This window comes from Erythrolamprus reginae, chromosome 1 (genome assembly GCF_031021105.1).
Source record: "Erythrolamprus reginae isolate rEryReg1 chromosome 1, rEryReg1.hap1, whole genome shotgun sequence".
NCBI classification, from domain to species: domain Eukaryota; kingdom Metazoa; phylum Chordata; class Lepidosauria; order Squamata; family Dipsadidae; genus Erythrolamprus; species Erythrolamprus reginae.
This window is the reverse complement of record NC_091950.1, coordinates 90,646,276-90,672,439: the sequence shown is the minus strand read 5'-3', so window position 1 is coordinate 90,672,439 and position 26,164 is coordinate 90,646,276. Positions and strand designations below refer to the sequence as shown.

At 41.5% G+C, this 26,164-nt stretch overlaps 1 protein-coding gene across 3 annotated transcripts in view; it reads left to right on the top strand.

Moving 5' to 3' along the window:
* The first annotated feature begins 21,309 nt into the window (after positions 1 to 21,309).
* SUSD6 (sushi domain containing 6) overlaps positions 21,310 to 26,164 on the top strand; it is an 83,556-nt gene continuing 78,701 nt past the window's right edge. The window contains exons 1-2 of one of the 3 annotated variants that reach the window (XM_070758653.1): positions 21,311 to 21,562; positions 21,770 to 21,907. The gene's annotated coding sequence lies outside the window, so the exon portion shown is untranslated. Of the gene's footprint in view, positions 21,908 to 26,164 lie in introns of all 3 variants that reach the window. The other 2 variants (XM_070758644.1, XM_070758662.1) reach the window with 2 other exon arrangements.

The following is a 26,164-nucleotide window of genomic DNA, read 5'->3' as shown; positions in this document are numbered from 1 at the left end:
CAGAGTGATGGCATTTGGGGAAAAAACTGTTCTTGTGCCTAGTTGTTCTGGTGTGCAGTGCTCTATAGTGTCGTTTTGAGGGTGGGGTAAAACAATTTGTGTCCTGAATGTGAGGCATCTGTAAATATTTTCACAGCCCTCTTTTTGACTTGTGCAGTATACAGGTCATCAATGGAAGGCAGGTTGGTAGCAATGATTGTTTCTGCAGTTCTGATTATCCTCTGAAGTCTGTGTCTGTCTTGTTGGGTTGCAGAACCAAAACAGACAGTTACGGAGGTGCAAATGACAGACTCAATCATTCTTCTGTAGAACTGTATCACCAGCTCGTTGGGCAGTTTGAGCTTTCTGAGTTGGCGCAGAAAGAACATTATTAATGACAAGATTTTGTCTACCTTATTAGGTGTAAGCAAATAAATGATTGCACAGAAGAAGATGCAAATAATGAGGCTCTGTTGGCATGCGCACCTTGCCATGTGATGGTCAGGTATGGAGATTATGATTCCTTCCCCAAGTCATGCTACTCAAAATGAACCAGAAAATAGTTAATAGGTAAGCTATTTTCTTTTCTGCAATCCTAGTCGAAACTACTATCTGCTTTTATTGGTCTAGTAAAACCTCTTTTCTCCTAGACAGTAGCAGTATTCTGAACATCTTATCTCTGTATCTCCTCCCAGCATCTATGGATTTTGCTTAGGTAAATTTTACTGGATTACTTTGCTTTTAGGATAAACTAGAAGTCTGCTTCTGATCAACAGTCAAAGTGTATGGAAAGCTAAATTTTCACCTGAAAAAAACACACCCACAAGCTTTTTTGGTTCCTGAATTCTGTTCATGATAATAAAAAAAATTCAAGAAGATATTTTTCTTCAGAAAAATAATGTACAACATGCATCAGACAATAACAGTGATTTATTACAGTACACTGCAATTATAATGTGTAGTTAAAATTACTTTTCATTGTTATGGAGCTATAAAAATGAAAAAAAGCAACACTGCATTATAATATGAGCACCTAATTTTTTCACCCTTCACTCCTGCAGTGAGGCTAATTTGAGGAAGACAGACTTCTATCTGAAGGTGTCCAATTCGTGTCTCATCTAAAGAAGTAGTAGTTAGTCTTCCTCATGAATGTCTTTACATTTATTTCTGGTTTGCATTGACATATTGGCATATAACATATTTATGGTAATCTTCAGCTTCCATGCATAACTGACTACACTGTATGAGGCAAGATAAAATAAAACAGTTGTTTGATCGCCTGTTCTCATCTATGAATCGAGAATACAATTGCACTAGAGTGCCTTCCGTCCCCTGTCCTATTGCTCTCCTATATGGGCAAAATCCTTCCTTTGGAAGCTCTTCGGTGTTTATTCCTTAGCTGCTGGCTTGTGCATGGAGGCAGCTGATGGCTGTAATAAGGGAAGAATTCTGCTAACCTTACTTTTGACCTCTTCATATTACAGTTGCATTTGCTGAATTTTCACTTACCATACAATTATTAACAGTATAGGATAACGTGTGGCAATGATCCTTCTGCTATAAAAAGAAAGCTTAATGTAGCTTTTTCCCTACATCCACCAACTGGTAGTCAAATTAACTTTCTGCAGGAATTAAATGTGTTTTTCTTACCTTCCTGTCCATAATTATGTACTGAATCGCTTTTCAAATGTTTAAAGGAGTCTCTTATGTGCTGGGATAAAAATAACTGGTATACAGATCAAATTGAATTTCTGTGGATTATGTATTTGCAAGAAAGAGGGGTAGGGAGTAACAGGGCCTTTTGTCATTTTCAAAACCATAGCACAGATGTGCTTTACAACTTTTTTTTTGAAGTCTAAAGGTCTTTGTCTTCATTTGGTCTCCAACCTGTATCTGATACTGTCTTTTATTATGCCCTTAGTTGTCCTGGTGTTTAAAAAGTGTTTCTTCTCTTATCCCGATAGGTTTTTAAAAAATTATTTATTTATTTATTAGATTTGTATGCCGCCCCTCTCCGTAGACTCGGGGCGGCTAACAACAATAATAAAACAGCATATGACAAATCTAATATTTAAAATAATTAAAAAACCCTTATTAAAAAACAAACGTACACACATACCATGCATAAATTGTATAGGCCTAGGAAGAAAGGAATATCTCAATTCCCCCATGCCTGACGACAGAGGTGGGTTTTAAGGAGCTTACGAAAGGCAAGGAGGATGGGGGCAATTCTGATCTCTGGGGGCAGCTGGTTCCAGAGGGTCGGGGTCGCCACAGAGAAGGCTCTTCCCCTGGGTCCCGCCAGCCAACATTGTTTAGTCGACGGGACCCGGAGAAGGCCAACTCTGTGGGGTCTAACTGATCGCTGGGATTCGTGCGGCAGAAGGCGGTCCCGGAGATATTCTGGTCCGATGACATGAAGGGCTTTATAGGTGTGGATACAATCTGACATGTTTTATTAGCTATTCTCTTGGCAGTACAGTCATATGGAAGGAAAAGAGATTAGCCCAGCTGCTTACTGGCCAATTTTGGTTGGGCTTCGACTGGCTCACCACTGGCTCTTGTACTCCAAGACACCATGCAGTGGGAGAGCATAGGTCCTTCAAACTGGCCTTCTCTCTGTACCCATAGTGTCTCCTAGTTTGAAGACCTGGCTATGAACAGAAATCACCCCAAATAACAACTATCCAGTGGGACAATAGAGACTGGCTGTACAGTGTACAGTTAAGTAAACAGAAAATAAGCAACCTCTAAATAAATAAAACCTGAAATAAAAATGAAAACCATAGTCATCTATTTATAAATTGTATATAATTGTATCCTTGCCTTTCGTAAACTACTGAAGACCCACCTATGTCGTCAGGTACGGGGAAATTGAGATACTCCTGGGCTTGTATTGTTTATGTATGGTATGATTGTGTTACATGGTTTTAATGATGGGTTTTTAGATGTTTTTTAAATATATTGGATTTTCACATTGTTGTTATTGTTGTGAGCCACTCCGAGTCTCTGGAGAGGGGCGACATACAAATCTAATAAATTATAATAAATTATAATAAATTATAATAAATTATAATAAATGATTATAAATGATTATAAATGATTATAAATGATTATAAATGATTATAAATAATAAATTATTATTAATTATTATTAATTATTATTAATTAATTATTATTAATTATTATTAATTATTATTAATTATTAATTATTATTAATTATTATTAATTATTATTAATTATTATTAATTATTATTAATTATTATTAATTATTATTAATTATTATTAATTATTATTAATTATTATTAATTATTATTAATTATTATTAATTATTATTAATTATTATTAATTATTAGCTCAAGTTTGGGAGAGGGGATCATAGCTTAAGCAGGGTGTTGGAGTAGAATACCTCCAAGGTCCATTCCAGCTCTATTCTGATTAATTGGGAATGCTCCAATGCACAGATTTTCTGAAAACCCCTGAGTTAATCTCCAAAAGCTAACTTAGACAGAACTATTTTGACCTACTCCCAATATAATGAGTCTTTACCCCGTGTGTGTGTTTGTGTGTGTGTTTGGATCCTTTTGCTGCCAGTTCACTCAGGGTTGCGCCAAGTGTGAATGCGCCCTTTGCCCATGCCTGCAGCAATTAAAAAATTAGCTTCGGCACATACGCAGAAGCAAAATCCAAGATGGTGGTGCCCACAGATAGGCCCACTGACAGAACCGGCTCCATGACATCATCACTGGTTTACGAACAGTTCTAAAAAACTGGTTAGAACTCGTAGGAACCCACCCTGAGTCCACTAAGAGAAGGGCGGCATATACATTCAAAAAATAAAATAAATAAATAAAACTTCTGGTCTGTACCCAGACTCATCTATCAGGATTATCAATGTAAAAGCAGATAATTGTACAGTGAAAATCATATCTGTTTTTTAAACAAACACAGTTTAGTTTACAACATGACAAATAACATGGCTCAAGGTTATTTATTTATTTATTTATTTGTTTATTTATTTATATTTCTATGCCGCCTTTCTCAACTGACCCAGGGCGGTTTACATCAAAATATGCTCTCTTACAATACATCCAGTGAAGGGGTACCAAATTTTTTACTACCACACTGGGCGTGGCTTATGCAGGATGCCCTGCATTTTCTTTCAACATCTTTCAGTGAAAATTGGGTGTTCTGGGGTGGAGCTCCATTTTTACTACCCCACTGCGTCCTCCTCCCGTCCATGCAGTCACCTACCCCTGAATACATTCCTGACACAAATTAAGAATGTGTGAAAATTAGTGACATTTTTTATTATACAATTGAACTATATAATACATTTAAAGTGTAATTAGATTCTGAAAACAGGGTTGCTGCAATACCTAAATAAGCGTACTATATTATGACTTGATCAATGAAGTAGTGTACATTTTGCTTGTTCTAAAGGATATGGCTAAAATGGGGCATGATTAAATGTGACTATACACACTTGCAGGTGAGGTGATTATACACCCCAAAATTTGGTTTGGCTTATCCACAGATGGATTTCTACATGTGTATATTCAGATGAGTGAGAAAGAACAACAGTCAGGAACAACAGCTTTTCTTTATAAATTCGGTGCATACAAATCCAATTAAATAAATAACAGTTGGCAAAAAACATAATTACAGAGACTGTTTTCCTCTCAATCTTCCAAGTAAAACCTAATCTAAAGACACACATATAAGATTTCCATACTTGATGCCTGTACAAAAGGGAAACTGATACTTTGCCCTCACCACTACTACACTGCCTAGGATTTTTTTTAAAAAAAATTAAATTAAAAAAAACCAAAACGAGACATACATACAAACCACAAAATATATAACACAGAAGGAGGAGCTCTAATCGCTCTGCTCTTAGTTGAAGTCTTTAGTAAAAAGCTTTTGTTGATTAGATCTAATCAAAGGAAAAGTAACATACAGTATTTCATATCACGGTTATATACAATTCCAAGATAAAATACTTTGTAATCTTTAAGTTCATTGAGTATTTCTTATATTCAGCCAAGTATTTCTTATATTCAACCGCCTTGTCATCATGTCCAGCTCTGCGCACTCAATAATCTTATCTTCTTTTGGGACTTCTATCTTTTTCTATCTTTGGGCAAAAACTATTCTTGTAGCAACTAAAATATGCATTATCAAATATTTTATATCTTTTTTGTATTTTGGGGATGACATACTTAGTAGTAAAAATTCTGGGGTCCTTTTGATTTCCTGATTTGTAATCTCTTTTAACCACTTCCAATATGATTTGGCTTTTGGGCAAGTCCACCATTGATGATAGTAGGAGCCAATTTTCTTTTTACATTTCTAACAATAAGGAGAAATATTAGGAAACATTTTTGATAACCTGTTAGGGGGCAAATGCCATCTGTAAAACATTTTGATCTGGTTTTCTTTAAATGATACCGATTTAGTTATTTTCCAATTGTATGACCAAACTTTTTCCCATTCATTTAGATCTATGTTTCTTCCAAAATTCCTACACCAGCTAATCATACTGTCCTTTAAAATCAGACATTCTGTTTTATACTCCCTAGGATTTATCTATTTACTTGAAAAAAAATACTAAAAAGTACAGGCCAAATTGCCAAAAACTTGACTCACCAGGATCCTAGTGAGAAAAACTAAGTTTGAAGAATTCCAATACTTAAGCAAGTAGAGTATTCTAAATTTTAGTTTCCCCACCTCTAGCAAATGGTACTATTTTCAAAAGCAATAGGCCTTCTCCCAGCTGAGAGGAACAACCTCCCCCCCCCCCTTTACTTACTGGGAATTATAGGCGTCCTTCTGCAAAACACTGATTTGGGTAAGAAAACTGAAGTAGACCCAGAGACAGGGTTTTGAGCAATCGGTACTTTTATTCAGCTCAGAGAACAAGTGACAGCTCAGCAAGGTAAAGTGACAATTCAGCGAGTACCGACTGGCTCTGCCTGGAGAAACCGCTTCTTTTATACTTTTGCGGTTCCCGCCAAAGCTAGAGCCGGCCGCGTCTGAGCCAATCAGGAGCGACTTCCTGCTTGGGCTCAGACAGCGCTGGAAAGAGGAACAAACTATTTACAGAGTTACAAGGTAGCCATTTCAGGATACAACACCCCTCCCCTCATAGTTGGACTCATCCATCAAGAAAGCCACGTGACGAAGTCGTCCAATCGGTGAGGCCTCCGAGGCTCTCGCGCTGACCTGCGCAGTTCAATTTCTCCTTCGCCACTGACTGTGGAGGATGGCTCGCCGCCGCTCTCCCGGTGCGGCGGACTTGGCCTGGCGGGCCCAACGAAGGCTTCGGAGGACGAGGATGGCTCGGCGTCGCTGGATGGTTCCCCCTGGCCCGATAAGTCTCTTTGCGTGTTTCTTAGTTCGGGCAATGTACTAAAGTCTGTTGAAGGGGGAGAGTCCATGTCAGCGGTTTGTGGCAATTGATTTTCAGTTCGTTTCCGAATGTGGTCTATGTGTCGTTTCCACAAACGACCATCCTCTAGTTTAACAACATAAGTCTTGGGTGCGTTTTGCTTAACAATAATTCCCTTCATCCAGTTTACATTTCCATCAAAACATTTTACATATACATTTTGTCCCAAATACATTTCTCTTTCTGGTTTCATACACATTTGGTTATTATTAACACAGAACCTTGGATTTAACCTGTCTAATGGTGACCTCAACTTTCTTCCCATCAATAACTCTGCAGGGCTTACATGTGTGTGCGAGTTAGGGGTAATGTGCTGGGTTAATAAGAATTGGTCCAAGTTCTGTTGCACATCCCCAGGGCCTGACCTGTGCAATGCCTCCTTTGCCACCCGTACGTAACGTTCTGCCAACCCGTTAGCCCAGGGCGAGTAAGGCGAGATGAGGGCATGCCTGACCCCTAGGCCATCTAGGAATAATTCGAATTGCCTGGCTGTTAGCTGTGGCCCATTGTCAGACACTAAGAGATCGGGGCAACCATGGGATGCAAACAGTCTGCTCAATACCTTGATAGTGGCACTTGTGGTTATGTTGTTCATTGCTATTATTTCCAACCATTTGGAGAAGGCATCAACCACTATTAAAAAGTACTGAGACCCCACTGGGCCAGCAAAATCAATGTGGATCCTAGACCAAGGACCAGCAGGCTGTTCCCACTCAGCCGGAGTTGTTTTGGGGGGACTGGGCCTTGACTCTTGGCACGGGTCACACTTTGAAACCCAACTTTCAATATCAGCATCTAGCCCTGGCCACCATAAATGCCCCCTTGCTAGGCTCTTCATCCTGACAATCCCAGGATGGCCCACGTGTAACATTTTGAGTACCTTTTCCCTTAGGCATTTGGGGATGATCACTCTATCCCCCCACAGCAAACAACCTTTTACATATGATAATTCAAGCCTTTTGTTTTTGAAATCACACAATTCAGGTTTAACAATATCATTTTGCCATCCCTTTAGAACACAGTTCACCACTTGTTTAAGGATTTGATCTTGCTGCATGTGTGCAGCTACCTCTTTTGCTGTGGTTAGTGGGTTTTCCTCGAGTTCTATCATTAGCACATCTGTGGAAGGAACAGGGTCTTCTACTAAGTCTGCTATAGGGCATCTGCTGAGGCCGTCTGCATGATTGATTTCCTTCCCCCCCTTGTGGGTGAGCTCATACTGATACCCTGAGAGGAAAAGAGCCCATCTGATTAGTCTTGGAGACATAAAAGGTGGAGTGGGCTTGTTGGGGGCTAGCAGGCCTAGTAGGGGTTTGTGGTCAGTGACTAGCTCAAAGCTTCTTCCAAAAATGTAATTGTGAAACTTCTTTACCCCTGCCACTAATGCTAGAGCCTCCTTGTCTAACTGGCTATAATTCCTCTCTGTGCTGGTCATGGTTCTTGAAAAGAATGCTATTGGGGCCTCTGTCTTATTAGGTAGAACGTGAGCTAAAACTCCTCCTATGCCGTACGGCGAAGCGTCGCACGTGAGCCTAATGGGTAGTGAAGCACTATATTGGACTACTACACTTTTAGAAGTTAATAAATTTTTTATTTGAGAAAAAGCTTCACGTTCAGTTTTCCCCCATGTCCAGCGGGCTTCCTTCTGGAGTAAACGATGGAGAGGCTCTGCTACTGTTGCCTTCTGCTTTAAAAAAACGGAATAAAAATTAAGGAGGCCCAAAAATGCCTGCAACTCATTCTTATCTCGTGGCTCTGGGGCTTCTCTAATTGCTCTCAGCTTCTCTGTTGTGGGGTGGATACCTTCCTTATCTATTTTATACCCAAGGAATTCAATACTGTCAGTTCCCCAGACACATTTATCAGGCTTGATTCGTAACCCTTTGTCCTGTAGCCTCTTAAGTACTTCCCTTATTCTTTTGTTCACTTGTCCCTGGTTTTCCCCTGCAATTAAGATGTCATCAAAATATGGAATTGCCCCATTTACCCCTGACAATAGGCGTTCCATGATGCTCTGGAATATTCCTGGGGCTATGCTTACCCCAAACTGTAACCTCGTGCATTTGAAAGCCCCCCTGTGTGTTACAATCGTTTGAGCGTTTGCTGTCTGTTCATCGACCGGAAGTTGCTGGTAAGCCTGCGCCAGGTCGATCTTTGCGAACCTTTTCCCCTCCCCCAGGGAGTGTAAGAGTTGTTGCACAACCGGGATGGGGTAGGGGTGGTGTTGGAGTGCCTTATTCAGGGTTGATTTGTAATCAGCGCAAACTCTTAAAGAGCCATCTGGCTTCAGGGGTGTCACTATGGGAGTTTCCCATGGCCCCTGTTCCACAGGGACCAAGATACCTTGACTAATGAGTTTGTCCAGCTGTATGTCTAGCTTGGGGAGAAGCGGAAGGGGGACCCTGCGAGGTTTCAGTCTAACTGGTGGGACCTTGGGGTCAATAGAGAAAGATATAGGGGGTCCCTTATACAATCCCAAGGTGGGGCTGAACACTTCAGGGAACTCTTTCACAAAGTTAGGCATATTATCACAGTTTACATTACACACACCCGAAATTTCGATCCCCAACGGTTCCATCCACGCTAGACCCAGCAGGGAGTGTTTGGCCCCCGTCACAATAAGCATGGGAAGGGTACATTTAACATTCTTAAATGCAATAGGTACATTTGCTGTTCCCAGGACCGAGATTACCCCCCCTTGGAAGTCTCTGATCACCAAAGAGGTTTGAATTAGGTCAGCCTTAGCCACATTAGGCATATATAGCTTAAATTTTTCCCAGGGCATGATGGTATATCTCGAGCCCGTATCCAGCTCCATTGAGCAAGGCTGGTTATTTAGTAACAATGAGATAACAATTTTAGCCCCCTTTTTGGTTGCCGTGTTATTCACGGAAAATTGAGAGTTACCTCTATTGTAGTCGCGGTTAGCGGTGGAGTAGTTCCTTTGACCCGAGTTGCGGAACGGTCTCCTTTCTCGCGATTGGGGGGGCTGGTTTTGAGGTCGCTGGTATTGTTGTGTGGCAAAAGTTTCTTCTGGTGCCGTTGCCCTGCATGCGATGGCGATGTGGCCTCTCCGGTTGCAACGGTGGCAAGTAGCGTCTCGGAAAGGGCATCGATGGCGCTGGTGATTTCCCCGGCAGCCCGCGCAGGGGGCTGGGTGAGTAGCTTTAGGGTGTCTCGGCTGGTCTTGCAGGAGGAGGCAGTTGTCCCCGTTGCTAGTTGGCTGGCTGCGGTCGTCTGTTCCCATGGCGCTGGGAGACTCGGCGTCGATTTTGGCAATGATGTCTCGCCTTCCGTGCTCTTTTAATTCTCTTGCCGCTGCGTCGGCTGCTTCCGCGGTTTGCGCTAATTTAATCACGGTTTGTAGAGTCGGCTCTTCTTCGGTGAGGAGTTTATTTCTCACTGTGTTGCTCTTCATGCCGAAAACCAAGGCGTCGGTGAGGCGAGCTTCCGGGTCTTTAAACTTGCATTGAGCAAGTACCGTTCGAAGCCGCGTTGTAAATTGGCTGATCGACTCGGTTTCTCTCTGAGCCATCATGTGAAATTGATGCCGGTAAACCATGGCTGGTCTGGTTGGTTTGAAATGGCTCGCTAGTTTCTGTTGAAGGACGTCCCACGCTGTGGTTCTTGCTTGTTCTGGTTCGGTGAGAGTTTGGGCAAGTCTACGGATCTCTGCGCCGCAGTAGTTAAGAAAAATAGCCCGTCTGCGATCGGCTCCGGCGTCCTGCATTCCCGCCGCCTCGAGGAATATTTCGAAGGTGGCCATGTACTCGTCCCATGTCATTTTCTCGGGATCGAAGAGTTCCGGAGCCTGGCCGATCTGGATTTTGTCCATGTTGCACGCGAAGTTTCTTCCGTTCGTTCGTCGCCAGTGAAGTAGACCCAGAGACAGGGTTTTGAGCAATCGGTACTTTTATTCAGCTCAGAGAACAAGTGACAGCTCAGCAAGGTAAAGTGACAATTCAGCGAGTACCGACTGGCTCTGCCTGGAGAAACCGCTTCTTTTATACTTTTGCGGTTCCCGCCAAAGCTAGAGCCGGCCGCGTCTGAGCCAATCAGGAGCGACTTCCTGCTTGGGCTCAGACAGCGCTGGAAAGAGGAACAAACTATTTACAGAGTTACAAGGTAGCCATTTCAGGATACAACAAAAACTATGAGGAAGATCTTGGAAGATATTAGCCATTAGAATCTACAAGCTCCCACAGGCTGAAACTAAGGATCTCTTTTTATTTATTTTATTTATTTATTTATTAGATTTGTATGCCGCCCCTCTCCGAAGACTTGGGGCGGCTAACAACAATATAAAAAGACAATGTAAACAAATCTAATATTAAAAACAATCTTAAAAAACCCAATTTAAAGAACTACTCATACATACAAGCATACCATGTATAAATTCTATAAGCCTAGGAGGAAGGGAAAATTTCAATTCCCCCATGCCTGATGACAGAGGTGGGTTTTAAGGAGCTTGCAAAAGGCAAGGAGGGTGGGGGCAACTCTGATATCTGGGGGGAGCTGGTTCCAGAGGGTCGGGGCCGCCACAGAGAAGGCTCTTCTCCTGGGTCCTGCCAAACAACATTGTTTAGTCTACGAGACCCAGAGAAGGCCAACTCTGTGGGACCTAACCGGTCACTGGGATTCGTGCGGCAGAAGGCGGTCCTGGAGATATTCTGGTCCGATGCCATGAAGGGCTTTATAGGTCATAACCAACACTTTGAATTGTGACCGGAAATTGACCGGCAACAAATGCAGACTGCAGAGTGTTGGGGTAACATGGGCATACCTTGGGAAGCCCATGATTGCTCTCGCAGCTGCATTCTGCACGATCTGAAGTTTTCACGGGATTTCCTTGGATTTCTTTAGGACAGCTCTGTGAAGGATTTTTATCAGTATTTTCTGTTGCAAAGAACTCCAGGGGACCCAAGAGAACCATGTACCTATGCACATCCTTCAGCTTCTTTTGGCTTAGGAAACATGATAAGAGTTATTTGTGTTCTGAAATTTAGTCTTTTCCTAAAGTATCCACTCTCGTGGACTTCTCCTGCTCTCCCTCCCCCACTGGATCAACGTGGGAACGACATTTGCTGCAGAAAGAAGATAAAAAGGATCAAAATCCTATGCGGCTCTTTTGTTGTATTTAAACTTTTACTTTCCTGTTCTGGTGCATATTGTCTAGCTAATAATACAGCTGTTTCCTGCCTCTGAATATACTCTGTTTATATAGGGACCATATTCAATAGGTAACAGGTCCAATTAAAACGAAGTCATATCCTTGTGTTAAATGCATTAAGTTTTTTCCATTATGTTATTTACTGATCATCTCCATTCTGCCTTCTGTTATGTATGGCCATATAAGACAAAAGGTGTCATTTTGTGCATCATTATATTTATGGAGCATCCCAGAAAACAAGCTAACTTAATTTTTCCTTTAGTTTTAACAAGCTAAAATTCAGCAAGTTTCCCCACAATAGCCCTTACTTGCTGGAAGCGACCTGTAAAAGATCTGTTATTTTGATATTAAAGATACAAACTCTGCTAGGAAAAACGGTAGCAATTCAATTCATAAGACCCCATGTGCCCATCTGCCCTGCAGCTGTCACTTGAGCGACAAACGTTATGTTTGCAGGTGGTGTTTGTGGAACCCAGAAAGCAGCTGGTGTATAAAAGGCTGCGCAATGCATATGAAATGCAGTTTATTATAATCAAGAGGCTAGGAAACCACCTGCCAGTGTGAAAAGTGGGGGAAAACCCTCTTTCTTTCTAACAGAAGCAGATTTCCCCTTCTTTCTTAAGATTGTAGATATTCAACAACAAAATTGCTAGAGTCAATCTTACTAAGTAGAACTGTACTTTCTGGACCAGCTGAGGAGATTGGGAGTGGATTCTTCTTCTTTATCCCAGCTGGGGGTGCGGGGTGGGGAGAGACAACTCCAAGGTTCTTTCTTTGTGAGGCATCTACCCTCTCCTTGCTCCAAACATCTATATGAAGTCACTGGGGAAGATCACACATCAACATGAGAAGGGTATCAATATGTTTGAGGATGCCCACTGGTAATTATATACATTTTTATCTTAGACCAACCAAGTGATGCCATTGCAATTCTCTCCCAGTGCCTGGAGGGTGTTGAGGTGTGGATGTGTAAGAACACTGGGTAATTGTTCGTGCACCCTATGATAAATCCAACTTCTTGCTCGATTGCCCCTGCTCCTATGAGCCAATGCTTCACTATAGTTTTTGCATTATTGCTGGAATTAAGAATGTCATTATGTATTATGTGCGCATTTACCATGATAAAAAAGTAATCTTGAGGATTAAACAAGATACAGATTGAAACACACATTAAAAAATCTCTTTTACGTACTCAGTTGCAGTCAGGAAATATATTCCAAGAGTTAGAAAATGAGTAACAAAAATGCAGTTTACGTAAGTCTGTTAGTTACAACCATTCATTTAATGTCTGTTCAAAGTTGCAAAGGCACTGAAAAAAATGACTGATAAGTGTTTTTCACACTTATGACTATTGCAGCATCTCTATCATGGTCCCATAATAAAAAAAATTGGACGCCTGGTGACTGGTGTGTATTTATGATGGTTTCAAGCAGGGGTGAAATCCAGCAGGTTCTGGTTCTGGAGAAATGGTAGCAGAAATTTTGAGTAGTTCAGAGAACCGGCAAATACCACCTCTGGGTGGTCCCAGAGTGGGGTGGGAATGGAGATTTCGCAGTATCCTTCCCCTGGAGTGGGGTGGGAATGGAGATTTCGCAGTATCCTTCCCCTGGAGTGGGGTGGGAATGGAGATTTCGCAGTATCCTTCCCCTGGAGTGGGGTGGGAATGGAGATTTCGCAGTATCCTTCCCCTGGAGTGGGGTGGGAATGGAGATTTCGCAGTATCCTTCCCCTGGAGTGGGGTGGGAATGGAGATTTCGCAGTAACCTTCCCCGGGAGTGGGGTGGGAATGGAGATTTCACAGTAACCTTCCCCGGGAGTGGGGTGGGAATGGAGATTTCACAATATCCTTCCCCTAGAGTGGAGTGGGAATGGAGATTTTGCCATATCCTTCCCTGGGAGTCAGGTGGGAATGGAAATTTCTCAGTATCCTTTTCCTGCTACACCCACCAAGCCACATCACACTCACCAAGCCCCACCCACAGAACTCATAGTAAAAAAAAATTGGATTTCACCACTGGGTTGTAGTGTCCTGGAGGTTATGTGATCCACTTTTGCAACTTTCTGTTAAGCAAAGTCAATGGGGAAGTCAGATTCACTTAACCGTGTTACTAAAAGCTGCAGTGATTCATTAAACAATTGTGACAAGAAAGGTCATAAAATGGGACAAATCCCATTTAACAACTGTCTTGCTTAACAACTGAAATTTTGGGCTCAATTGTGTTCGTAAGTCAAAGATTAACTGTATAATACAGCAGGTTTCCATTGACATAATTTGCTCTTAATAGTTGAATGAGCACCAATTCTTTTTAAAGTATTTTAGATCAGAAGTATCACTTTATCTACCTAAGCTCTTCTTCAGAAGATATGGTTGCAAACAGCCTACTGGATTGGTTGGATCATTTTTTCATTCCTGGGTAGAGATAGTCCCATCTATTTCTCTTACTCTTTGGTCAAAGGAATGGATTACTGGAAGGCAGCTATTGATACTATATCCCAGTGGTTCTCAAACTTTTTAATGCTGCAACCCCTTAATACAGTTCCTCATGTTGTGGTGTCCCCCAACCATAAGTCTAGCGCCAATTCTCCCAACAGAGCTTTAAGCTGATTGGCAGGATGGTCAGAGGGACACTCCCAATCTGAGTGGTCAGATTGTAAAAATATGTCCCAAGGCGCCAGAATAGAAGCTTTAGTTGCTAACCCCATGGGAAATTTGTTTTTTCGCATGGTCTTAGGCGACCCCTGTGAAACTGTCATTCGATCCTCAAAGGAGTCCCGACCCCCAGGTCGAGAACCACTGCTATAGCCCTATCTTAATACAATCCCATACTAAGAAAATCAGACTCTATAATATAATGGGGAGACATTTTTTGATATTGAAAGGTATAATTGGCTTATGATGATACGTCTCATTTATACTGTTCTAACAATAATTCCCCATTTCTTCAGAAGTGTATTTTGAGCTGGTTTTCTGGTTCATAACAACTATAATTGAAGAAAGAGAGAAAAACCAATCATCAAAAAATGTTGAAAATCCCCCTGCCATATGGTCATTCAGATGTGGCTTTCTTAAATGAGTGCTCTTGTTTCCTTGGTAGGACTCGCCCTTCATTTAAGCAATTAAAATCATTCAAAGATACTATCTTAGGCAAATATACATGGGTAAGAAATATTTGCATCTTTTGACCACAGTGCTAAAAATAAACTTGTTTGGTGGTTGTGGTTACACAAAGAACTTGATTATCAACTGATTTTTTTATACGGTGGGTATTCACTCAATGCTGACAAGTAAGAATTGTATATTAAAGGATACAGTATGGTCATAGCTTCTCTTAATGATAAAAAATTCAAATTGTCTAAAAAACCTAAAACTTTATCATAACATAGTTCTACATTCTGATTTCTATCCTATCTTATGATGGCATTGTCCTTTTTTAAGGAGGCTGAAATCACACCTAATAGTTGTGGGATTTAGTATTTTGAAATTATCCGATGCTGAAAAGGTTCTGCTCATTATTATTTTGAAGTTTCAGATTTATTCAGGATTTGCCAACTGAACAACTTTAGGAGGGGAAAGAATGAGAAGGAAGTTGAGATAGACTACCATGACAATTCGTGAAATATGCTAGTGGAACATTCTGTCAATTGAGACAGGGAACAACAGGGTAGAGCTGGGGGTAGAATTGAGAGACACGTGGAGGAACACATTTCAGACACCATTTTATATCCCCCTAATCCAATGTTTCCCAACCTTGGCAACTTGAAGATATTTGGACTTCAACTCCCAGAATTCCCCAGCCATGCTGGCTGGGGAATTCTGGGAGTTAAAGTCCAAATATCTTCAAGTTGCCAAGGTTGGGAAACACTGCCCTAATTGAAGATCATGCTCTTATGGTAGAGCCCATGCGACACCAGAAATTGCCTTCCTCTTGAGATCAGTGAAAGGAAGGTCATCTTAACCCAAACAACAGACACATATTATAACAACAGAATACAGTGATACCTTGTCTTACAAACTTAATTGGTTCCGGGACAAGGTTCTTAAGGTGAAAAGTTTGTAAGACGAAACAATGTTTCCCATAGGAATCAATGGAAAAGCGATTAATACGTGCAAGCCCAAAATTCACCCCTTTAGCCAGCCAAAGCGCCCGTTTCGGCGCTGCTCGGATTCCCCTAAGGTTACCCTCCATAGGAAACCCCACCTCTGGACTTCTGTGTTTTTGCAATGCTGCAGGGGAATCCCAGCAGGGGAATCCCAGCATTGCAAAAACAAGTGCTTCGCTGTCAACGGAAGTCTAGAGGTCGGGTTTCCCATGGAGAGGAGCCTCAGGGGAATCCCAGCAGTGCAAAAACGGGTGCTTCGCTGGCAATGGAAGTGCCGAGGCGGGTCATCCCAGCAGCGGTGGTGGGTTTGTAAGGTGAAAATAGTTTGTAAGAAGAGGCAAAAAAATCTTAAACGCCGGGTTTGTATCTCGAAAAGTTTGTATGACGAGGCGTTTGTAAGATGAGGTATCACTGTATAGGTAAAGATACAATGGGGAGTGGAGTCTATCTCTTCAGGAAAAATGCAGGGTAGCCAAACCAACCAGGCTTGTTGCCAGAGCTGAGTTTTATTGTGATCCTGTGAGCCTTAAACAGGATAGCATGGCTGGCTATGCTAACAAACCCAGAAAATGGCGTGGTTCATCACTAAAACTGAGAGAGAACTGAAGAAGCTCCTTGGAGGAGAAGCAAAACGTCTTCAAAGGGAAAAACTGAAAGTCCAGTTGCCTCTTGAAGAAGCACCTCTGGAACAACCATGACCTGGATGACTCCATAGACGTTCATCACTAAAACATTTGTTTCCCCATTTTACAGAAGAGTTTGGAAAATTTCTAGCATTTGTTTCAGGTTCATCTTCATTGTCTGGAAAAGTGCAAAGTTAGTAAACAAAACAGGCAATTATTTCTACTGATTTTAAAGAGTAGGCTTCCCCTCCACATCCAAACAGTTATTTCTTGGCAGATAACGAGGAGGGTTTATGGGCTTTTATTGAAGCAGGAAAAGGACAATGATGGAATCTGATTCCAATGCAATAACTTGTCTTCGGAGTCTTCGGAGAGAGGCGGCATACAAATCTAAGTAATAAATAAATAAATAAATAAATATCTGTCAGAAAGTCTATAATGGAGGCATCTCTCCATCATGACATCATCACACATCACCTTGGTTTCTTAATTACTTGCAGTGGATGCCACAGGGAGGGGCTCTAACACTATCTTGTTCAGCCAAAAACTGGAAAGGGCTGAACTTCGGCTAATCAGAAACAGAAATGGAACTCCTTGCAATGGGGTTTATTCTAGGTTTGGAGCAAAACTCAAATTTCTGTTTTACACTCACTTCTTGAAAACAATTCAATACAAGATAGGCCCGAATGAGCAGATTTCTGGCAGACCGGAGTGGATCAAATCTAATTTTGCTTTTATTTATTATATTTATTGATTGATTTTGTCCATTATACCAGTGTTTTTCAACCTTGGCAACTTGAAGATATCTGGACTTCAACTCCCAAAATTCCCCAGCCAGCAAATGCTGGCTGGAGAATTCTGGGAGTTGAAGTCCAAATATCTTCAAGTTGCCAAGGTTGGGAAACACTGCATTATACAATGAGGGTTATATTGGGTATAATTATAGTAAACACATAATGAAGGTTATAGAGGATATACTCATAGAAAAATATATCTAAGAAAGAATAGAAGAAATAGGAATAAAATATATCAATGAAAGAATAGAAGAAATATAGGAAAAGAAGAATGGTATAGGAGATATAGGAGAGCAATAGGACAGGGGACGGAAGGCACACAAGTGCATTTATGCACGCCCTTTGTGGCAACACGTTATGTATGTATGTAGTTAGCTAGCAATGTTTTAAATTCTATTTATTGTGTCTATTTTGTTCTTGTAAGTTGCCCTTAGAGCAGCAAATAAAAATACTGGTCTAGAAAGTCCTGTACAACCAAAGAAAGTTTTCTATCTCGCAAAGGGGATTTTTTTTCTCAGAATGGAAGCGGTGGGGGTGGGGAAAAAAAGATTGTTTTATTGTGGGTTTTTATTTGCAATGTTTTAAACTCTATTTAGACGGGCTACAAGAGTGGTGGAAGGTCTTAAGCATAAAACGTATCAGGAAAGACTTAATGAACTCAATCTGTATAGTCTGGAGGACAGAAGGAAAAGGGGGGACATGATTGAAACATTTAAATCTGTCAAAGGGTTAAATAAGGTTCAGGAGGGAAGTGTTTTTAATAGGAAAGTGAACACAAGAACAAGGGGACACAATCTGAAGTTAGGGAAAGATCAAAAGCAACATGAGAAAATGTTATTTTACTGAAAGAGTAGTAGATGCTTGGAACAAACTTCCAGCAGGCGTGGTTGGTAAATCCACAGTAACTGAATTTAAACATGCCTGGGATAAACATATATCCATCCTAAGATAAAATACAAAAAATAGTATAAGGGCAGACTAGATGGATCATGAGGTCTTTTTCTGCTGCCAGTCTTCTATGTTTCTGTTTCTATTTATTGTTATTGTGTCTCAGAGCCGCTCCGAGTCCTCGGAGAGGGGCGGCATACAAGTCTAATAAATAATAATAATAATAATAATAATAATAATAATAATAATAATTATTATTATTATTATTATTCTTGTAAGCCACCCTGAGTCCATGAGAAGGGCGGCCTATAAATATATAGATAAATAAATAAATAAATATAGATAAATAAATACATAAATAAATATGGGGTTTCCACCGTCAGCTTGCTCCTACCTACTACGCAAAAGCATCTCTCCTATGTCGATGGGAGAGCCACGAAAGGGGCATCTTCCAAAGTTTTGCTTCAATTGAGCAGAGAAGGGAGGAGGGGAAATATTTTATGAGAACATCCCACAGTTAGAGAGATGAATGGTATGTCACGCCAGTAAAACTTCCAGAGGAAAGGAAAAGGAAATTGCTGGCATGGTTGCCAAATAAAAGGAGTTTTTATGCATATGCTCTAGGAATGCGTTGAAGTTCAAAAAATTTGGAAGGAAGTACAGAATGAAATAAATAATATGCTAAACATTAATTGGATAATCACAAAAGAATTAGCAATGCTAGTTAAATATGGGGAATTATGAGAATGTAAAGAAATCAAAACAGCAGCAGCAGTAGTGGTATTAGGCTGGAAGGATAGCAATAAATGGACAATCCAGAATTGGTACTGGTACATGGTGGACCACATCCACTTCGAAATAAGATTAAATAAATTTGATGAAAATAAATTGGAGAAGCTGATGGCACGATGGAATAAGGTGAAAAATTATATCTTAAGTAGAATTTATGACGACAATGTGAAAAATAAATTCCAATCACTTTTTGTATGTAAAGAAATGTAAACCGGAGCTAAGGAAGAAATTGAAACTTATTGCAAATAATTTAACCCCCTAAATGGTGGTGGGGTTTTATTGGTGTTGGGCACTTTTTCTTTAAGTAGTTTTTTTGTTTGTTTGTTGTAATAAAATTTAATAAAAATATATTTTTTTTAAAAAAGAGAACGTCCCACAGTAAAAAGGAATACATGCAAAATGGGGCAAGTCCCTCTAGTACAGCGTTTCCCAACTGTGCCGCGAGACATGGCCAGGTGTGCCGCGAGAAGCTCCAGCTGGGCGGGGCGCTGCCGGCGCCCCTGCCTGAGTGTCGTCCTGTGGATGGTCTTGGGCTTCACAGTCGCTTCCTAGTTCCCTCTCCTCCCACCGCCTGTGTCTCCCACCGTCGCCTCCCACCAAGCCATCGCCCGTTGCCGTGGGTTCCTCGAGTGGGAGCTGCCGCTTCCCTCCGTCCAGCTCAGCCACGCTGCCGTAGAAAGCACAGAGGTTATTGCCACCGCTTCTGCCTCCACTCAGGGAGCCATCGTGGTCACCGCACCTTTTCCTCTCGCTCAGCTCAACCACGATGGCTGCCTGAGTGGAGGCAGAGGCGGCGGCAATAACCTCTTGGCGGAGGGGAAGCGCTGACAGGCTCTCCTCCTTCCCCACCCCCGCGCTTCTCTCCTGCCCTGGCTTTTGCTTCGCCCCATGATTTCCCTGCAATTTCATCCAGGCCACCTCTTGCCTCCTTTTGAACTGCGGGGAAATCTGTGGGCGAAGCAAAAGCCAGGGCGGGAGAGAAGCGCGGGGGTGGGGAAGGAGGAGAGCCCGTCAGCGCTTCCCCTCCGCCAAGCTGCCTGCTTGTCCTCGCGCCTCGTTGCTACCTCCTGCCTTTTTCCAGGGGCCTTTGGAAGGTACCCAGGGAAGGGGGGGGATTGGGGGTGGCTGCAGCGGCTTCTCGTCCTCCTCATCGGGCTGCTAACGCCCGCCCGGCCCCTCTTGCATGCAGCTGAGGCAGGATTTGGAATGTCGGGGGGTGGGGTGCGTGCGGGCTCCGCATCCCCCTGCCACCCGGAACATTTAAAATAAGAAAAACCTTCGCCGGCCTCCGCAGAGAAGAAAGGAAGAGAGAGAAAGAGAGAGAGAGCAAGAGAGACATAGCAAGAGAGGCAGAGAGAGAGAGAGAGAGAGCAAGAGAGACATAGCAAGAGAGGCAGAGAGAGAGAGAGAGAGACAGAGAAAGAAAGAGAGAGAAAGAAAGAAAGAGAGCTAGCAAGAGAGAGAGAAAGAGAGACAGAGAAAAAGAGAGACAGAGAGAGAGAGAAAGAGATAGCAAGAGAGAGAGAAAGAGAGAGAAAAAGAGAGAGAATGAAAGAGAGATAGCAAGAGAGGCAGAGAGAGCAAGGGAGAGAGAAAGACATATAGGGAGGGAAGGAGGGAGAGAGAAAGAGAGCAAAAGAGAGAGGAAGAAAGAAAGAGGGATGGAGAAAGAGAAAGAAGGGAAGGAAGGAAGAGAGAGAAAGAAAGAGTGAGGGAGAAATAGAGCGAAATGGAGGAAGATTTTTTTTTGTCAAAACTTTTCTTTAGCCACCCACCCCCTTTCAGTGTTCCCCAGGATTTTGAAAATGTGAATAATGTGCCGCGGCTCAAAAAAGGTTGGGAAACACTGCTCTAGTACACTGTTTCCCAACCTTGGCAACTTGGAGATATCTGGACTTCAACTCCCAGAATTCCCCAGGTTGCCAAGGTTGGGAAACGCTGCTCTAGTAGAAAACGCCTCTTTCTTTCGCTTACCCTGGACATTCGTCAAGGAAACACGCTCCCTCCTTCACTCACCGCGCCCGCGGGGACCTTCCTATTCTGTATGGGGGGCAAGAGGGCGTGAGGAGGGGAGGGAGGGAAGGGGCAGCGTGCAGCAACGCTGGCAGTCCACGTGCAGCGAGGCGCTGGCTGCTTCAGCTGGCGAGGCCCCGCCTCCAAGCCCCGCCCGCCCTTTCAAAGCCTCTCACTTCCAAAGCCTTTCGCTCGCCATTCACCGGCGGGCCCTTTAAACCCGCGCGCGTAAGGGCCGCCTCCTTTCCACCCTTCTCCCCCTCACACACACTCCTCCTCCTCGGCAGGCCCGGCGCGTGAGGCCCCCAGCTCACGCTACAGAGTGGGCGGAGCCAACTCGGAGCTAGGCTGTTGCTTCTGAAGCCAGAGCAGCAGAGTTGAAAGGAGTTGGGCGGGGGGGTTGAGGGCAAAGCAGCAGCGGCGCGGGCGACCGGCGCCTTGTCTCTCTCTCTCTCTCTCGCGCGCGCGGGGGTTTCGGGGCGAAGGCGGGACGTTCCTTAGCCGGGGTCTCCCCTACGGCGCGCGCGGGTGTGTGGACGGGGGAGTGGGGAGGGAGTCTCTCCTCTCCGCAAGTGAATGTTGGTTGCAGCGGCCGCCGCGGGCCCCTGCGGCAGGAGGAGACGGCTCCGTCCGTTCTCAGCGCCAGGCAGCCAAGGGCACGCAGGCCTCGCAGTAACCCGGACTCCAGGTTCTATAGAATTGAAGGAACAGCCGCCCGGTTCTGAAGCAGCCGAATTGCCGCGTCCGCTTGGGTGAGTGACTGGCTTGTGAGGAGGAGGAGGAGTGTCTCGGCGGCGGGGGGTGGAAGGGTCTTGAAGGCGCCTCCCTCTCTCTGCCCCCCCCACCCCGCCTTTCGGGTTCCTGGCTCTTTGTTACCCGTACGGGTGAAACACAGACAGCGCGGAAGACGGCTGTTGGGCGCCACGGTCAAGAGTTGCTCGGCTTCATTCCCTCGCCAGGCGCTCGCACCTGCTTCCCCCGAGCCTGAGAAGGGCGAGAGGCTGCCGGAGGAGGGCTTCCCTTTCGAGCAGATGCAGCGGAGGATGGCTTGCAAAGGTCAAGGGTGGATTGGAGAGTCGAGGTGAAGGTCAACATCGGTGAATTCCTTTTTTTGAAAAAAAAAGTTGTTTATTTTTTTTCTCCACGGTACATCAAATAATTTCAATCCATATAAGACCAACATTAATAATAAGAAAAAGAAAACACCAAAAGTATCTTGCTTTGACTAGTCTGGGCTACCAAAATCTTGCCAGTCTGTACTTCCATTTTCTGTTCACTCAGCCTTCCTTTCCCTCCTTCTTCTCATCGCTCTACCTTCTTTAACCTTCTCTCCCCCTTCCTTCTCCACCCTCTATATCTCCTCCGACCTTTCTACTTCCTCTCCTTATTGATTGATTGATTGAATATGCCACTCATTCCAAAGCGGACTCAGAGCGGCTAACAAATGCGATAAATACAATAATATTAAAATACAATCACACATTGTATCCATTCTTTATCTTCCCCTGAGTGAACTGTTTGTAATTGTGTAAATCGTTTATTGGGACATACTGGCAGTTTCTATTATCTTGTCATCTTGCCAAAGCTTTTATTATTATATCATAATCTTTAAAACGCCTGTGAATTCCTGCCTGCGTTTTGTGGTGTGTGTGTGGGTGGGGAGGGTTGTCCGCAGTGGAAAGGGTCAGCAGTGGTGGGGTGGTGGAAATCCCCTTGCCTGGGAAAACTTGGGAAACTTGTCTGGATGAAGCTCCGTGGTGGAAAAGCCAGATTTGGAGCACTTCCTGGAGGACGGTCTACGTCAAACCACGGAGATGATGAATTGACGCTCTTGTAGCTGTTCTGCTGGGCTAATGGCTAAAGGGGGAAAATCCTAGGCTGGCTGGCTTCACAAAACAAGTATTATATGAAATATACTCTGTAAGAGGGTGGAGTGAGAAGTGGAAAGCTTTTCGGTTTCTTTGTGTCTCAATCTGCAGCATTGCTTGGGCGATGTTTTAGTAAATGTGGGCTTCCTGTGGCTTCGTTTTGTTATTTTTAAAGAGAGAATTTCTGGATAACATCTGGATAACATTTATATGCCGCCCAGAGTCCTTTGGGAGTTGGGCGGCATATAAATCTGAATAAATAAATCTCTTATTTTATTAGCCTGCAAAAATATCTAGGCTTTTAAAAATGAAATTCTAAAGATTAATTCCTACACGATTTCAGTTTTATAATAAGCCTAGAAAGGTAAAATAAGGTGTAAGTGAGGGTGTGTGTGTGTGTAAGTCTGTTATTGGATTAATAAAGCTAGGAATAAATCAATTTCCATAACAGCCTTTTCTTGAGAAGCTTTATGTAAGACTTGCTAATTGTATCAGATAGTTGGTTACCGGTAAACAGAAACAAATAGTAGATCCCATACTGATCTTGTTTGATATGAATGTCAGTCTGTAGAGAATATACTCTAATTTGGTTAAATTGTAATTTTGAGTCAGACTTTGAGGTAAATATGTGTAAAGATTGCATTGCTTATTCAGACTTCACATTGAAAACCCTGTTTTTTATCCATATTTTCAAAACATGCAAGCGAAAACCTGATGCTATCAAAGTATCCATTCTTGGATACTTTGGAACATTTAATTGTAAACTATTGTACTTTTCGTTCTAAACAGTGCTATTATCATTTACAGCATTATATTGATTATTAATCTTACAGTATTACTCTACATGTAATTGCTTAAATTTATTCCTTGTAATTATTCTATTTTAATGTATGGGAAAGAAGTAAAATTAAGGCCTGAAAGTTGATGTTTACTTCCCATCTTATTAGTTGTAGCATATTGATGATTTCTTTCATAGTGGTTTACATTCTCAAATATGTAGGTAAATGATCTATGGCATGCCTATATTTAATGTAATATATTAATATGAATATATTCATGCTATTTTTGTATTAAATTTACAATATCCTGTTATTAGATATTTAACCAAATCAGTTTATGTCAAAGACTTGGATTTTTTGTATTTGCATGTATTTGAGGATTTACTTGAGTTGAAAGATTAGTTCTGGCATATATGCATCCTGTCCTGTTAGCAAGAGCATTTTTACTTCTTCCCTCTTCGGTACAGAAATTAATGACAAATTTGAAGTTTAAAAAAAGCAATGATTTTGGAATTTTTGTGATTCAGTCAAAATAGTTAATATAGGTTGAGTACAAATGGATTAACCATGATTACTGCAAATTTAGGGCATCTTAAGTTTTAAACTTGATTATTGAGCAGTTAAAGCAAAATGCCTGGATAGTAATTTATATTGTATGTTCATAATTGATAGTTATGAAGAACATATACTATCAATTTGGTCTTTGCCATATTCTTAATGGTGAAGATGGAAACAAACTTCAGATCTTTCTTCTTATTTGTGCAGCACAACTATACCTCACTGTCAATTCCAGAATTGGAATTTTTTTTTGACTGAACATATGAAATTTGGGCGTGGGAGATCTTCTACAGAAAGGTTCTTTAATAGGCTTTAAATTTCCTTTTTTAAGGGAAATGTTTATATGGGGCTTTCTGAATAACAGTATTGCATAAAATATTGGTCATTACTGAGAAAAAGCTAAATGTGGAAATAGTTGTTCAATTTCTCAGTAACTCAGAGATCTTGCCAAGTTGCTTCCTTATGCTTTTTTTTTTGGTCTTCCTCTAAATCTGCAACTTGTATAACAAGGCTGTGCTTGGCAGGATCTTTTCTATCATTGTAATACAAAATTTTAAATTCTTTTAGAGAATGAAGTTTTATAACACTGTTGTAAGCTTATAGCATTCCATGATGAAGTGGTTTATCACTAGGGTTTCCACTGGAGGAAATGAATAGTGATATCATTTAAGTCTATTTCATCTTTATTTGATTAATACGATTCTCATACTAAAGTGTCCCACAGTTTCTGGGGACTTGTGCTCAGCAGGGGAAATTGACAAAAATTGCCTTTCCCCTCTTCTGTAATGGATATTTGGATTGTATTGTATTTTTAACTAAAGAGGATGTATTTTTGGTTTAAATGCTGGTTTTCAGTCTGTAAAGTTTGTTTATACATTGACATGATTATTAATGCTAACTTGAAGAATAGTACCTACATTTTGCTGCTTTATTCCTGAACCTGTGTGCTAATAATACTTTGTCTACTTTAATAATTAAATATACTTAGTGGTACCAGAATTAGAGCAAGAAGTAAATAAAAATATGAGTAAGGCAAAATGAAGTGTTAAATGAAACTTCTGAAAAATTAAAATTCTAATGTCACTTCCATTTATTATTTACTTATTCCTGGTGGAAATATGAGATACAAATTGAATAAAATATTAATAAGGTAGAACATATGTCCTTATTCTATTCTGGAAAAAGCAATTGCTTTTTTTCACTGCCTGAACCTTGAAACTCATAAAAGTGAAGTATGTGGAAGGTGTAAATGATTTGAGTTAGGTAACATAGGCTAATCAAACATTGTTTAGACTATTTTCCTTCTGGACTTCCTTTTGCAACTTGAAGAAAAAGTAGCTCTCAGACTTCATACTCAAGTGTTAAATATTTGAAACTTACTCCTTGTTATTTTATCCACTACTACAGTAAACTGGAGCAAAGTATCATAGTTGCCGAGTCGTCATTCTGTCTTTTTGAAAAGCACAAAAAGTATAATTTAACTATGGGGGAAAATCTTTGATTTGAAATCCCCCCATCAAGCATAACGAACTGTAGTCTTAAACTGAATGGTTATGGAGAGAGTTGGTATATCAATTTTTATGATTTGGACAAAATCAGATTGGTTTTTAGCTTTGATTGAATAATACTTTATGTTTATTTTATAAGGCAGTTCAGAGTTAAAAAATAAAAAAGCAAAAAGCAAAAAATGTGATTTAGGCCACACGTATTTGACAAATATGGAAATACTTTTTACCCTTGGGATTGGACATATTTTTTTGAATAGTCAATGTTGTATTGCCGTTAAATTGTTGAATTACAACTTGGAAGACCCAGGTTCAAGTTTACCATCTCAGTGAAGCTTGTCCAATAAAGTTGTTATATTGGCAAAATTGATGGTAATCTCCATGTAGCCTCCCTCTAGAGAGTGATGAGATGAGCAGTTTCAAAATTTGATAAATAAACATGTCTTTGGGAAAAACCCCCAATATATATTAAATGAATAAAATAGGTTGAACTACAATTGTATTGTGACTATAAGTTGGGTCCACCCATTTTTTTAAAAAGGCTCCTTGTAAAATATTTGAAATGGCCATTTTTTTGTCTCTGTTAGTATTCCATTCTTATTGAGACAATAAGAATGCTAATTTAAAATACATGAAACTTCCTT